This window comes from Pteropus vampyrus, unplaced genomic scaffold (assembly GCF_000151845.1).
Source record: "Pteropus vampyrus isolate Shadow unplaced genomic scaffold, Pvam_2.0 Scaffold2, whole genome shotgun sequence".
NCBI lineage: Eukaryota > Metazoa > Chordata > Mammalia > Chiroptera > Pteropodidae > Pteropus > Pteropus vampyrus.
In genome coordinates, this window is record NW_011888783.1 from 20,735,109 (window position 1) to 20,752,164 (window position 17,056).

At 36.2% G+C, this 17,056-nt stretch overlaps 1 pseudogene; it reads right to left on the reverse strand.

Annotated features, from left to right (window-relative positions):
• Positions 1–16,511: 16,511 nt before the first annotated feature.
• On the reverse strand, positions 16,512–16,630 carry LOC111739263 (annotated as a pseudogene).
• Positions 16,631–17,056: the final 426 nt, after the last annotated feature.

Below are 17,056 nucleotides of genomic sequence, written 5' to 3' on the forward strand. Positions count from 1 at the left end.
ACACCTAAAAGAAACAGAAAAGAAGAAAAAGGCCAAAGTGAGTAGAAAATAATAAAGAGCAGAAATAAATAAAATAGAATCTAAAAAGAAAACAGATAAGATCAATAAATCTAACAGCTGGTGATTTGAAAAGATAAACAAAATAGATAAACCTTTAGCCAGATGTATCAAGAGAGCTTAAATAAATATAATCTGAAATGAAAGAGAAGTGAAAGTCAACATTACAGAAATACAAAGGATTAAAGGGAATACAATGAAAAATTATATGCCAACAAATTGAACAACATAGAAGAAATGGATAAATTTCTAGAAACATAAAACCTTCCAAGAATGAATCAGGAAGAAATAGAAAATCTAAACCGACCAACTGTCAGTAATGAAATTGAATCAATTATCAAAAAACTCCTAAGAAACAAAAGGCCTAGACCAGACAGCTGTAAAGGTGAATTCTACCAAACATTCAAAAAAGCTTTAATATCTATCCAATAAGGGGTTAATATCCAAAATATATAAAGAACTCATACAACTCAACATCAAAAATAAAAAATTTGATTTAAAAATGGGCAGAGGACCTGAGTAGACATTAAACATGACATACAGATGGCCATCAGACACATAAAAGATGCTCAGCGTCACTAATAATTAGGGAAATGGAAATCGAAACCACAATATCACCTCATAACTGTCAGAATGGCTACTATAAAAAAGACCAAAATAAGTGTTGTTAGGATGTCAAGAAAAAAAACAAACAAACAAAAACAACAAACCCTTGCGCACTATTGATGGGATTGTAAACTGCTGTAGCCACTATCTAGAATAGTATAGAAGTTCTTCCAAAAATTAAGAATAGAATTACTATATGACCAAGCAATCCCACTTCTGGGTATTTGAAGAAAATAAAAGCACTAATTCAAGAAGAGATATGAACTCTAGTTTTATTATAGCTTTATTTACAACAGCCACTCTTTGGAAACAATCTACGTGTCCATCGATAGATGAATGGATAAAGAGGATATGGCATACACACACACATAAACACACACACACACTACTACTTGCCATAAAAGAATGAAATTTTGCCATTTGTGACAACATAAATGGATCTAGAGTATATTATGCTAAGTAAAATAAGTTAAAGACAAATCCATACGATTTCACTTATATGTGGAATCTGAAAAACAAAATAAATTAACAAAACAAAATAGAAACAAACTCAGATACAGAGAACAAACTGATGATTGCCAGATGAAAGGGGAAAGGTGGAATGCATGAAAATATAGTCAGTGATTTGTAATAAGTATATATGGTGCCAGACTTATCATAGTGATCTCCTAAGGCATATAAATATCTATGTTGTATACCTGAAACTGATACTGATATACATTGTATGTCAACTATACTTAAAAATTAAAATAAAGTCATGGTATACACACACACAATGGAATATTATCCAACCATAAAAAAAAAAAAAAAAGGAAATCCTATAATTTGTGACAATATAAATGGACTTTGAAGACATTTTGCTAAGTGAAATAAGTCAGGGAAAGACAAATACTGAATAATTTCAATTATATGTGAACCTTAAAAACTCCAAACTCATAGAAAATGAGATCAGATTTGTGGTTAACAGAGGTAGGGTATGGAGGGAGAGAAAATTGAAGGAAGGTGGTCAACAGGTACAAACTTCCAGTTATATGATAAATAAGTACGAGGGATGTGATGTACAACATGGTGACAATAGTTAACACTGCTGTATGTTATATAGAAAAGAATTGAATTCTCATCACAAGGAGAAATTTTTAAATTTTCTTTTTATTGTATTTCTATGAGATAATGGATATTAACTAAACTTATTGTAGTACTTATGTCACTATATGAAAATCAGTAACGCTGTACCCCTTAAATCCTATAGAGTGATGCATGTTAATTATTTCTTAAAACAGGAAAAAAAACAAGTCGAATAAATAAAAAGGGAGTGGTGTGTGTTTGGTGGGAGACAAAGAGATTCATACTAAAAATGATTGAATTCACTGCGATGTACATTCCACTAATATAGGAAGAGTAAGAAGAGGATTTTTTTTAAAAAAAATAAAGGCATTTATTCTTAGACTAAGGTAGACTGTTCATGATCAGGAAGGTCTGTCCAGCTTACCCATCAAGGCATGAAATTAACATTTCTAGAGTTGCCTTCCATTTAGCAAAGCATTCTCACCATTGGTCCCTGAAAGCTTTAAGGAACAAAAGGGATAGCAGATGAGGCAAGGTCTCGGTTTGTTTCCTTCACAAAATGAACCAAATGTTTTCTCTTCTGAAGCGAGAATCTGGAGAGTTGTCATTAGTTGGTATCACTGATATGGGTATTAGGAGACCTCACGTTGTCTCCTTAAGTGTTTTAAAATGGGTTAATGTGAGTGAACATTATATTTTTCTGTTGCCAAATGTGTTTGGGGATGTGAAAATAATTCGGGTAAAAATTAGAAAAATATCTAAGATAAATGCTTCCCCTTGAACAGGGACTGAATGTAAGAACCCAAATGTGCTATAATTTGGAAGAGCTTCTGGAGAAGAGCCACGTCTTTAAAAATAAAGTATATATTCGATTTTTATGGTAAACTTTATTAGTGCTATGCCATTGGGTACCACGGAAGGGAAGTTGAATTAGAAAGGCTATAAAATAACACATGAGAGAAAGAAAATTGTGTAGAAATTTTCTCTTAATCTTTTTTTTTCACCCATAAAATGCCCTTGATCCATTTGACTGTTTCTCAAAAAATATCTTTACTTTATATACTTTCTTGGTACTATTTACAGGGTATTGCTGCCACAGATGCTTTTTCACTACTAAAAACAAGTCTTAAAACCAATCCATAATGAAAACCACAAAATCCCACAACGCAGAAATGAAACATATTGCCAAGTATATTAATTTTTCTGAAAACACCTACATAGCACATTTCTAAACTCCAACAAATGGTCAAACCAGAGGCTAGTGAAATACTGTTCTTTAGTGAGAAAATTAAGTCCTTTATGGCAATCCTAAATGGAGAACTTTGTTCACGCCTACCTTATTCTTGCAATCTTAGCTTAAAATTAGGTCTATGTATATCTTGGTCAATACTTCCTCTTTTTGCTGATAATACAAAGTGTGTAGCTAACAATTATTTTTATAATGGCACCCAAACTGAGTGCCAGCAATTCTTGATGCTTAAAAAGAACATATAAGACACTAGGAAATACAGACTATCTAGCTAGTGAAGATCTCCATTTAATTAAAAGGAACATAAAAGATCAGGATTTTCAATTTGGATTGAAAAAGGAAAGAATGAATTCTAAATTGGACATATTCCACAACAAACCTGCTTATCGGTTGCTGGAATCACATATAAATAGAACTGAAGCTAGACATCTACTTTCTCACTGCAATCTCAATTACCGACACAGAACCAAGGCAAACTAGAGACGATAGAGATTCTTCACATAGTCAGAAATCAAGTATTACCAGGCTAACTATGACTAAGCTAAACAAGTAGACACTCAACAAATACTTGTGAATAAAGTGAATGTAGTGCTAGAGTCACACTAAGCTCTTGAAAACAATGCGTCTTTTCCCATTTCTTGGCTCTTGAAAATAATGGACATGTCATAATATCTGAGAGCTTAGACTCAGGAGAACATTTTGACAGCGGTCATGAACTCAAGAAATTCTATGTTCCAGTCATGTCTGTTCACATATGAAGAAAGCTGGGACCAGAAGGTGAAGCTCATTGCCCCATCTATCAGCTTGGTAGTGACAGACCCAAGACTAGAACTCAAGTAACTATCTCCAGGCTCCTGTTTTTTCCCCTCTGTCAGGCTGCCTCCTCTTTACTGTGACTGGCATGGCAGCCTTAACTACATTATCGCTCCCATACTTCCAATCACTTCTTGGCTCTTTATAAATGCTAATTTATTGGAGGTATCTGTAAAGGGAACACCTCCATTATACATTGAGGTGATGTATAATTCTGCATCATGTTAGCAGTAATTCTTCCCGAGTCCTGAATGTTGGCCAGGCCATTGAAAAGACCTGCCAAGATGAACACTGGTACATGATCAATTTACATTTGACCTTTTTGTAGCTGACTACACAGTAAAAAATTTTTCTTTTTCTTTTCCAGCTTTAATGAGATATAATTAACAAAAATTGTATGTATCTAAAAGGTATGCAGCTTGGTGTTTTGATATATGTATACATTGTGAAATAATCAACATAGTAAATTTTTTTTATGGTGGCTTATAATATCACAAGGTTCAACTCCAAAGAAAATAAATATGCTGTGAAGAAGTATTATTGGTTTCAAAATGACAGTGCTAAAGTAGCAAAAGAAACATTTTACCAAGCACATTATGATGTGGAGAAAGATGGTTTTCTTCCTTTGAAAGCTCAGTTATGTCTGTTTAGCATAGAATGTTTATAGTGAGACAACTATATTATACAAGTTAATGTATTAGCATGTGTCAGCCATTATATTCCTGACAGTGAATTGAGCACAGATAAATGGGACCTTAAGGAAATGCCAAATTCCTGAATTTATTGTCTGGGAGACAGAGAAAAAGCAAAGCACTGCACATAAATATAAATATGCCTGATTGGTAGTGGTGTGATGTTCAGCTGCCTTTTTGGCACCAACCAAGTCAGTTGAACGCATGTAGGTGTTACACAGAATTTTTTTTTTTTTTTTTTTAATGTGGAAGGTATCTTTTTCCTCCAGTGCATTTCTGCCACGTATGGTCATTTTTATTAGTTCGGTGAGCAGTTTTCTGAAGCCATTTTACCTTCTGTATTAGTTTGCCAGGTCTGCCATTAAGTATCACAAACTGGGTGGCTTACACAACAGAAATTCATTTTCTTATAGTTCGGGAAGCTAGACATCCTAGATCAACATATCATCTACGTTGGTTCCTTCTATGGGCCATGATGGAAAATCTGTTCCTTGCCTTTTTCCTACTTGTGGTAGCTTGCTGACAATCTTTGCCATTCTTTCTTGCAGGGCATAGCCCTGTAAAGATACTGTGGCCAATGACACGTGAGCAGAGCAATGAGAGCAGGTTCTGGGCAACGTCCTTAATGAAAACTGCTTGCCCTCCACTTCCTGCCCCCTTCCCTGCAGCTGGAACATGGACATGGTATGAGTCAGCTTCAACCTTACAGATGAAGGCAATACCCTAGGGCAGGGGTTCTCAAACTGTTTTCTGGACTCCTTTATACTCTTAAAATTTGAGAACTCCAAAGGACTTTTATTTATGTGGGTTATATTTATTGATATTTATCATATTTTAAATTAAAAGTAAGAATATTTAAATATATTTAAAATAGAAATAAACCCAATATATAATTTTTAAAGATAATACTTTTAAAAAATTCACTGAAAAGTATAGCATTGTTTGAATTTTTATAAATCCCTTTAAAATCTGACAATAGAAGACAGCTAGATTCTCATATCTGCCTTTGCATTTAATTTGTTGTAATATCATGTCATGTGGCGTATAGAATACGTCACTATATATTCATGAGAAAATGAAAATAAGGTAAAAATGCCTTAGTATTCTTACAAAAATAATTTTGACTTTGTAAACCCCTGAACGGGTCTTAGGGACTCCCTAGGAGTCCTTAGACCAGACCCTGAGAACCACTACTGAGGACAAGAGAGACTGGGGTCCCTATGTGACTGGAACAGAAGATCTAACCAATGTAGACCTTTGCGTGAATGATAAATAAATCTTCTATCTTAACTAAGCCACTGTACTTTGATCTCTGGGTAAGTAGTCAAACCAGAAGTGATATTTCTTGTACCAAGTCTAAACTAAAAGTGTGAAGCAAACTAATCTAGAAAATCTCCATTAAGATAAATAGAGCAAGGGCATTTCTTTATAGAAGTTACAAATGTTTCTAGGCTTTCAGATCCAAAGTGTGCCTGTTTCACCTTGCTCATTTATGATACAGGCATACCTTAGAGACATAGCAATGTTGTTTCTAGTCCACTGCAGTAAAGCAAGGACCACAACAAAGCCGAGATTTTTTTTTTTTTCTTTTTTGCTAGTGGACAGTCTTACCTTCGATTTGTAAAATAAATAAAGAAATAAATAAGCAACATCTGTGAAGCACAATTAAGTGAGATAAAACAAGGAAGGCCCCAGTAGGTAAATTAGCCAATGGAGAGCCTATGGGGGTTTTATGGCAGGAAGGTGATGTGATCAGAGCTATGCTCCAGGAAGATCAGTCTAATAGCCCCAGGGAAGTGGACACTGGAAAGGAAAGAGGCTAGCAATGGGAGAGCCAAGCAGCTGTAAAGCTACCATAAGATTCTAGGAGAATTGATGAGGAGCCGGATTAAGTCAGTGGAGGAGGGTGGAAGGAGCAGAGTGGATTAAAAATATTGAACAATAATTTGTAAAGATCTATGCACTCCTATGTTTATGGCAGCATTATTTACAATAGCCAAGATATAGAAGCAACCTAAATGCCCATCAATAGATGATTAGATAAAGTTATGGTTCATATATACAATAGAATATTATTCAGCCATTAAAAAAATGAAATCCTACCATTGCAATGACACAGATGGACCTGGATGTTATTATGCTGAGTGACATAAGTCAGACAGAAAGATATATACCACATGATTTCACTTATATGCAGAATCTAAGGAACAAAAAGAACAAACTAATCAAAAACAGACTCACAGATATAGAGGACAATCTGGTGACAGCCAGAGGGGAGCCGGGTTGGGGGGCTGGGAGAAAGGGGTGAAGGGTTAAAAAAGTACAAATTTTTAGTCGATAGCTGGTCATAGGGATGGAGAGCGCAGCATAGGGAATGCAGTCAGCAGTAATGTAATGGCTAGGTGTACAGCCAGAGGAGAAAAAGAGTAATCAGGGTGATCATTTCATAAACTACATAAATGTCCAACCAATGTACTGTATACTTGAGACTAATAAAATTAAAAAAATATATGATACCTGAATCTTAGTTACTAATACTGTAATAGTTACAGAAAATCATGGCTCAGAGCGCAGCCCAAATCTGCACACGGACTAATCCTTATTATGGCTTGTTTTGCAAAACTGCCTGTAGCAAGACCTCATGTTTCTTTCCTCAGAGCCTAATTATCCCCACCCCCAACCCACTTCTTATGCTGAAGGACCTGAAACTGAGGGCACACGTGGTCATATTTTACCACTAAATAGGTCACAGAAGAAAGAGTTGTCCCCTTCAGGCTGTCTGCATTATAATCCCACCGAAAGGTCCTGCCTCCCAGTCTTGGGTCAGAAATAAGGGGGTCATTGGCCAGAGTGGTGGACCCTACCTGAATCCAGGATATCTTTGATGGTTCTTGCAATTTATAATAGCTCCCCTTTCCTGAAAGCTGAAAAGAAATATGAGAGAATGTGTGTTAATAATAGCTAATGTTTATAGATAATTTATAATGTGCCAGGTACATCTTTAGGTTCTTTTTATACGTGAATAGTTACCACTTAAGAGGGAACATAGGCAGCGGATATTAAATCACTTGCCAAGGTCATATGTCTAGTAACTGGAGGAGCTTGGATTTAAACCAGGACATGACTCCAAAAGCCTGCAGTCTAAATATGGCATCCTAACATCTCAAATAGGGTGCTAAGGTTCAAACCTGGGTTTTGGGGTGTAGCTGTTCCCAAGAATGTGAGCAAAAGAGAGGGCTTGGTATTACATATCTATCTATTTGCAGCACCTGACACTGCAGCAAACAGAATTGGAGAAAAATGAACTTCATTTTCTTTCTGTACCTTTACACCACCTACCCAAATTCATCAGGACCTCATGTACCAGAGACAGAATGGAATCGAATACAAGTCTCAAGTGATGAGTCTGGAGTGCTGAACTCTTGGTTTTGAATTAGATCAGGAACTTTCACTTATAAGCTGCTGAACAGCAGGGAGAATTGTCTCTGGTTCTAGATTGCTACTGGGCTTCTAATTACACATCACTCAAAGAGGAATTTGTCACAAGGGTCCAGACCTTGGTGCAGTCGGTCTTACCTGCGCATTCTGAGGGAGCTGGTGAAACTTTCTACTCTCTCTTCATCCAAGAGCTGCCTGATAGCCAGTTCGAGCATCTCCAGCTTTTATCACTAGATGGGAGAAAATTTGGCACAGCTGGTCAAAGGCCATCCATGTGTTTTTCTTCCAGAATGATTGTGAATTCTTATTTGCTGAATCCATATTTATGCCTGCTGCAACCAGTGCAATTTTCTACTTATTTTAAAAATACCAACTCAGACCTTACCAACTGTGTGATATCTTTTTCTTCTGCAATAGGCAGAATCCCCGTTCTGAAATTTTCACAGCACCTTGACCATAGCTTTACTTTAGCACTGACTAAACTGCACTGTAATTGTTTACATACTTGTTCTTTTACCAGATTATGAGCCTCTCAAAGGCCAGGACTGTGCCTTATCCATATTTGGGCCTCTACACTGAGCACCCATAGGACCTACTATGTGTAAGGCACCCTAATAAGTGTGCCTTACACATAGTAGGTCCTATGGTTAATGAAAGAAAAACAAAAGAATAGAAAGTGAGGATGAGAGGCAAATAAAGGCACCAACATGGTTATTATGATTCAGGATGTCCTAAGAATAACTCTTCTGTCCCCCAAAATCTCCTTCCTAACCCTGCTCCCGTATATGACATTCTACTACAATCAAAGAGTTGTCAAATGTAAATAGCATTGGGAAAATAATTAATTCTTCATCAGCCTATAGGTATTAAATGGGGAATGATTTTTAAAAAGATGTTTCAGGGAAGAAAGATACTAGGATGTGATGGTGCCCACAATGGGTGTCCCAGGCATAAGAGAAAAAGCCAGAGACACTGAGTTTCTCAGCAGGTAAAAGAAAGGTAAAGGAAGAAGGGGGACTTTAGAGAAATTTCTTTATGTCATAATTGTCTCTAGAACTAGCCCAGAAGGAAAAAAAATGTGATTCTTCCATATATTCCATTGATGCATTTTGGGAATCCTGGTGCTTATTTTCGTATCAAGTTTGTGTGTAGATATCAGAGCTACACTGACTAGTCTAATTTTCTTGGCAATGTGGGACCCAATGAACCAAACTATTGAAGAGTATAATTCAGTGCTTTCAAGGCCAAAGCAAATGCTGCATATTGAGCCTTCCTTTCTCTGAATAAATTAACTAATCAACCTACTGGATGAACCCACATTTCCTTTTCGCAGCCAAATTCCACATAACTTGATAATGATTCTCTAGCCCCCAGTGGTCGTTTACTCTGGAATTGGTTGTGCTATGCGATTGGGTGGCTTATTAAGCATTTCAAGAGACCTCCATGACTGCATAAGTCCTGGCAAAGCAAACCACACTGAGCTACTGTGAAGTGTGGATATATGAGCTTTATTTCTGCAGGGACTCCAGTTTTCCCACTCCCTAAGCACTACCTTCCTTCCACTGTCATTTGCCTCTCCCCTCCCCTGGGCTGCCTACCTTCGGGGCCATTTACTCTTCCAAAGCCACCTGCTCTTTCTCACCTTTGAGTTTCCAGGTGCCAGGTCTCTAAGATTTGACCTTGGGAACTGCCAACTCAGAGCTTGAATGGCTTTTTCCATCTGCAGCAGAAGCCATTTCAAAAAGCAGGGAGAGAGCTGGGCTTCTCACATTTTCCTTGCCGGATGAATTTGTGGCTGCAAAAACCAATTACTGAAGCTCAGCTGTAAGAAATGAAATGTATTTAGTCACAGGTAAAGTTCATGAACACAGTATTAGCTACAGAATGTGTTCCATGGTATCTTTTACAAATGAATGCATATCCTAGATCCTGCTCCTTTTACAAATAAACCATCTCCAGAGCAATTCTGATGGCACAAACAGAAGCAAGTCTAATGGCCTGGCAGCCTCAAAGCTGCTCGGAATAATGAGCTATGGCACATAGCACTTTATCTTCATCGGATTTTTCCCTCTGCTTGTTTAAAGCATCTGACGTGCCCATATTCCCTTGGGATCAACAGGCTCATAACACTGCAGGACAAACTCTTCCCACTACATTTTCTGGGTTAACATTTGAAGTTGTTGCACCAAGAGTAATTGTTGCATAGAAAGACCTCGGAAGGGAGATGAAGGCGCACATGGATAACATTTTGGCTCTACCAGCACCATTCCTGAGAAGGACTGTATGTTCCTTTCCAACTGGCTAAATACCATTTGGGGAACAAGAGAACAAACCACCAGATTTAGTTGGCCTGTTCACACTAGATATAAACTCTGGTGAAAATGATTTTTTAATTGAGAGGGCAACTTGCTTTTGATGATTTGAGGTTCCAAAGAGAAATTAAACCTGAAAGACCAACCAGTAGGAAATGATATTCTAGGTGAAAAAGGAAAGCTTTCAAAAACCACAGATCTAAAAGGACCTTGAAGAGGCCTTGAGAAGTCAGACTTCCCAGATTGCTGGCTTATTGTTCAAACCATTAGATAGAAAATATTTGTATATTTGACTTCAGTCTTTGAGCCGTGGCCTCTGCTGTGGCTTTTCTCCCAACACGAGGCAAGCTGGCTTCTCAGGTTGAGAGCTGGTTTCCACTGCCAGCTCCCAGGTAAATCCTACAATATTTCACAATTGCTTCTGACTCTCTCTTCTTTACTTTCTACTTGGAGCCATGATGAGATTAAAAAATGAAATCTGAAGGAAGTTTAAACTTGCGAAAAATAGATTTTGTTATGAAACGTTGCAAATGCTTATAGAGACCTCCATCTCACTCAAGTCCTCTCACTTTTGGCCAATGGCTTCTTTGCTTTCTTTACTGGGAGGAAAAAAAGTCCTCAGGTGTGTGTTTTCTTGTTCTCCTTCTGATGTCTTCAGAATTCCATCTCCATATGAATCCTCTTCTCCTTTTCTGGTGTCTGGCCCTTTTTCCCCCAGGCTAAATAGTCAACCCGAATTCTTAAATCCATACTCTGCTCTTTTTTGCTCCTTTACATTCATCTTGCCCTTAGCTCCCCTTTCCAATTGCCTGCAGATATGCACACACATGTGCCTGGGAAGATTTTGCAAGCTATTCTGCTAGTTTACTTCTACTTTGCCGTACCAAGACCCTCAGCCAAATGCCACCCAGCAATAATAATAATAACAAGAAATGATATATAACATTTGAGTGCCTATTTTGTGCCTACACTGTGTCGAGCAATTTACATACATTGTCCTTCAGCCCCACAAAAACCCTAAGAGGTTGCTACTGTTATTCCCTTTTGAACAGCCTGCACAAGACCACACAGCGAGAAAGGATTGAAATCCAGGTAGTCTGAGGTCAGAGCCCACAGTTTACACCACTATCTTGTACTGCTGTTATCTCTCCTTCTGCAATCAGCCCTTCCAGCATTCTGAACCCAAATGCAGAAAGTGCACTGACCTCATAAGAGCTGAATCCATTGACATTATTACTTTTTTGTTCTCTTTGACCTTTCTGCAGTCTCTGATAGGGTTGATCTTCTGTTCCCATCTTTTTTTTTTGACTTCTGCTGTCCTTTGGCTCTTGTAGCACCATACTATCGTAGTTTTTATCCACTCTCTCTGAACTTCTTTCTCTGTCTTCCTCACTAGCTCTATTTCTGTTAGTAAATATGAACGTGGCCCATGTTTCCATCATTAAGACTTTGCCATGCTCCATATAAAGCCTCTCGCCCCATGTCTCTAATTGTGCCATCTGCTGGTGAAGCTCAGTTCTATAGCTCCAACCTCATTGTCCTTCCTGGTACCAGACTTGGATTTCCAACTGCATGGTGGACATTTCCACTAGATTATCTCCCCTTCACTTCAAATTCAGTATGGGTTAATATAAATGAACCCTATTTTTCCCCATTTACTAGGACATTGTTCTCCTCTGCCCTCCTTCTCTGCTTTTGTTCCGGTACTATTACTTAACCAATCATTCAGGCTTAAAATGAGAATGCCATCTCTGAAGACGCCCTTATCATCACCATTCAGCATTATCTAATATTAAGTCTTTTCAGTTCTTTCTTTCTTAATTCTCACACCTTTCTCCCCTATTCCATTCTGCTAGAAACTAATGGATGACCTAATTAGTTAATGCTTCATCTACAGCTTAGGCCAGTCTCTGACCTTCTTGCCTCTCTTGCTGACCTCAGTCTATATAGCTGGCTGCCAAAATGTCATCTAAAACACTATTTCTATCATGCTATTACCCTGCTCATAAATCTAAAGTAGCTCCCCATGAGCAAAACCAAACTCATTAGTCTGGCATTTAATTCCCTCTTTAATCTAACCACAATTTATCTTCCAGCTCTGTCTTTTCCAGGTAAACTCTCGCCTGTATCCAAACATTTTCAGCTCACTCTTGTGTCCACGCCATTGCTCTCTCTCCCTGGGATGACACCCTTGGTCTTCACAGATTACTTACCTTTCAAGATCTAGTTTCAGCTCTCATTCCTTCAGTCAATATATTATGACCACATTCTCCTAGAAATGATCTCCTTCCTCTGAATTTTATGGTAACAATCATTTATGCTATCAATTTAGAACTTAGCATTTCCTACCTATATTTTCATATGATACGTATTTCCTCTCCAACTATTTTTTAAAAACACATCAAGCAGTTGTTAGAGTCTGGGTAAAATATTAGGTATTTTAAAGTCACCACATTTTAGTAATAATCTTGAGAAGTAGGTATTTTATAGATAAGGCAATCAGGTCTCTGAGAGGTTAAGTAAACGGCCTAAGGAAGCTGCTAGCATGAATCTAAACAGAGGTTTTACCCAGGGAATTTGACTCTGGGGCCTATTCTCTTTCCGTGGTACCACAACATGTCCTTTCAACAACCTTAAGGGCAATGATACAATTTTATATCTCCCTGTAAACTCCATGATACCCAGCACAGCTCTTGATATAGTTAGCATACAAAAATGTTGCTGTTTGAAAGACATGCTGCCAAAAATTAAAATTTCAAACATAAAAAACAATGAATAAAATTAGAAAACTGTAAAAATGGGAACTTTATTGTCAAATTGAAAAGAACAAGAGTTATATAAAGGAAAAAACTTAAAAATTTTAAAATTTAAAATGTGTTGTTATTAATTCATTTATATAAATGGTCAAAACATTTCAAAATTCAAAAGGTTCAGAAGAACATTTCCTTAGGTTGGGGAAAGACTCATAAGTAGAAATTTGCTTGTAGGAAGTTTATTGGGGAAAGCCCTGGGTATTTGCATCAGTGGGGGGTAGGGGGGGTAAAGGAAATGGGTTTAGGCAGAGAAAAAAGCTAAAAAAAAAACAGTGATGCATTTAAAAACAAAGTCCTCAGCTGATAACACAACTCTATAACCCATGAGGAATCCTGCAGCTGAGATGTTGCTTCAGATTTGTCCCACCTTGAGGTAAGGGGGCCAGATTTTATAACTAACTCCCCCTCCACATCAATTTCGTGAGGTCAGGCTGCCTCAGCCAGCTGAGGGTAATTCCCAGAAAGGGACTTAACTGAGAATCAGCTACTTCCAGCAGCTGGGGAAATGACCGCCTCTGTTATGAAAGGAATTTGGTGGCACACCACAGCATCCAGTACAGATATGTAAAGAATAGTCTCCTTTCTACCCATGTCCCCCAGGCACCAAGTTACCTCCTTCAGAGGTAACCAATGTTAATCACGTTCTTTTGTTTTTCTAAAGATGTCTTGTGATATTTAAGCAATAAAAATCTATAGACATTATTTTCCTCTTTACACAAATGGTAGCATACTATACATATTATTCTGCTCTTGCTCTTTTCACTTAAAATATATTTGTTTTCATTTATGTCCATTTTCAAGGAAGCGTCTTCATTTTTTTTTTTTAGGATAGCATTTTATGTGAATGTATAATGAATTACTTAACTCGTTACCTATCGGTAAATATTGAGGGTTTTTTTCCCCCAATCATTTGCTATTACAAACACTGCTATAATGAATAACCTTGTACTTGCCTCATTTCATCACATGTGAGTTTATATATACAATGCATTCCTAGAAGTGAAATTGCTAGTTTGCAAGATTATGTACACCTGTAATTTTAATGTATGTGGCCAAATTGCCTTCCATGGAGTTTGGCAACGTATGAAAATGCCTGTTTCCTCAACTCTCATTAACACAATGCACTAGCAAATGCTTTAATCTTTGCATATCTAATAGGAAAAACAAAGGCATATCAGTATAATTTTAATTTGCATTTATTTAATTTCTATAACATTTATATGGCTCTTAGTACGTGCCAGGCACTGTTATAAGCACTTTACAAATATCAACCAACTCATTTAATATTCATAACTACCCAAAGGGGTGGGTTCTACTGCTGTCCCTAATGTATGAAAACTGAAGCACATTGAAGTTAAGTAATTTGCACATGGTCACACAACTAGTAAGAAGTAAAACCAGCATTAGAACCAGGATTAGGTTTGGCTCCATAGTCCATGCTGCTATTATGAATGAAGTTGAACATCTTTTCATATATTTAATTTTTTTTCCCTATGAATTCTCTTATATCATTATTATGTCTTTTAAGGGATATGAAAGCTTTTTATTTATTAGGGAAACTACTTTTTCTGCCTGTTTTTTCAAGTTTATTTTTTGCCTTTTGCCTTTTTTAATGATACTTCATTTTCCATACAGACATTTCTGATTTTTAAGTATTCAAATTTATCAGTATTTTTTGATTTCTAGGTTTTATTTCATAATTAGGAAGACCTTTCCACTCGAAAATTATTTCTTTTAAAAATTCCGTAGTTTTTGTAGTGATTTTATAGCTTCACTAAAAAAAAAAAAACATTTAAACATTAGGTGCTTTTGAATTTATCTTGATGTAAAGTAAGATTTTAGGTCTATTGTTTTTCAGATGGTTTACCAGCTGCTGTTCAAATAAAATTTGAAAATAACTTCCTCCCTTCTCCACTGATTTGAGATACCACCTTTATAATATATGAACTCTCTCTACATATTAGGATCTGCTTTCGAACTCCTGTTATTTTGATCTAACCATCCATACATCCCATAATGTCTTTGTGATTACAGGTCTACTCTTTTAGATATGTAGAGCTACTCTTCCTTCACTACTGTTTTGTTGTTTTTGCTATTGTTTCCCCCAGAATTTTCATTGATATTCTGATTGTTCATTCTTACATTTGAACTTTATAGAAACTAATTTATGCCCTATTTTGCTCTCGCCCAAATTATGTTGGGATCACATTAAACGTATTAAGAGAAAATCGATATCTTTATTTATGATGTTGACTCTTGTATCTAAGAACAAGTTATACTTTTCTATTAGTTCAAACAATGTATGTTTCTCTTAAAAGAATTATTTGTTTTTTGAAGATTTGTAAGAAATCTACCACAACCATTTGATCCTTGTGCTTCTGGGGAGTGGAGTGGGGATAGCTCCTTGAAATGTTCTCTATTTTGTTTAATTAATGTGTTTATATATTTTATCTATATTTGAATATGTTTTGATACAAAAATTATATTTGCCTAGAAAATTATCTGTTTTTTTCTGGATTTTCAAATTTAGTTGACTGAAATTGAGTAAAGTTTTATTTTGTGATTCCTTTAATTATTTCTGTAAAGATAATTTCTTCTCTTTTAATATTTCTTACTATGTATTTATGCTTCCTCCTATTTTGTTGATTATATATATTTTTAAATTTATTATTATTATTTATGCCTACAATACCTGGTCTTCCCATCCAAGTACTAATCAGGCCTGGCATTGCTTAACTTCCGAGACCAGACAGGATTGGGCTTGTTCAGGGTGGCATGGCCATAGGCCATGAACTGTGGCTCCACTGGGGCACGAACCCAGGACCTGCTGTGTGTAAAGCAGACATGCTAACCGCTACACTATGGAACCACGTCCTGTTAATTATATTTATTTTGGGCTTACCTGTTTTATTTTTCTAAATAATGTAACTGGCTTTCGTATTTATTTATTTAGTTAGTTATATTGTCTGTTTCTTAATTTATTACTTTCTGCATTTATCTTTATTGATTGTTTAATTCTGTTTTCCTTTGGTTTATTTTGTTGTTCCTTTTCTAAAGACTTATGTTGGATATTAGTGGATTCGTTTTTATTTTTATTTTTTGTTAATATAAGTATTGAAGTCTCTGCATTTTTTTCTGAGTCCAATCAGACAGATTCTGACATGTAGAATTTTTATTGTTATTATTTTTTGAGATATTCTAAAATTTGTTTTGGAGTTTCTCTTTCCTTATAGTTGGTTAAAAGGCACTTCATGTAGTTTTCTGGTTTTGTTATTGATTTTAAGTTTTAATACATTATGGTCATGATTATATTACCTCTACTTTTGTAACATGAAGAGTTTTTCATGACTTAATCAGTTTTATAGCCATTCTATAGATTCTTTTTTTTTAGGCGTGGCAACCGTTGATTGATCTCACAGATTGCAAGGAACTTGTCGGCTTACAATTCCTTAATTTTTGTTTTTTACGCCTATAGCACCTGGTCTTCCTAGGTGGTCTCCCATCCAAGTACTAACCAAGCCCGACCCTGCTTAGCTTCCAAGGTCAGACACGATTGGGCTTGTTCAGGGTAGCATGGCCATAGACTTATAGATTCTTGAAGAGTAGAAATGTTCTGTGTTTCAAGTATAGAGTATGATATCCATATTTATTGTTTTATCCACTTGCTCAGTCATTGCCTGAGAGAAATAAATTAGTTTTCTTTTTAATGTATTTATGTCTTTATCGTCTTTAATTCCTAAAGATTATGATTTATGAATGTTGCTTCCAAGTTGCTTGCTTCATAGATATTCATATTTATTACCATTTTATCAGGAAACTTTAATATTATAATGTAGCCATCTGTGTCCTAATTATTGCTTTTGGTCTTGAATTATACCTTCTCTGATATTAAGATTGTGACCCTTGCTTTCCTTTTCTTTGTGTTTGTACTCCTCTATGTCAATTCTTTCATTTTCAATTTGTTTGAACTATTTTTTCTTTTGAAATAAATATTTCTTAAATCTTCAGCAC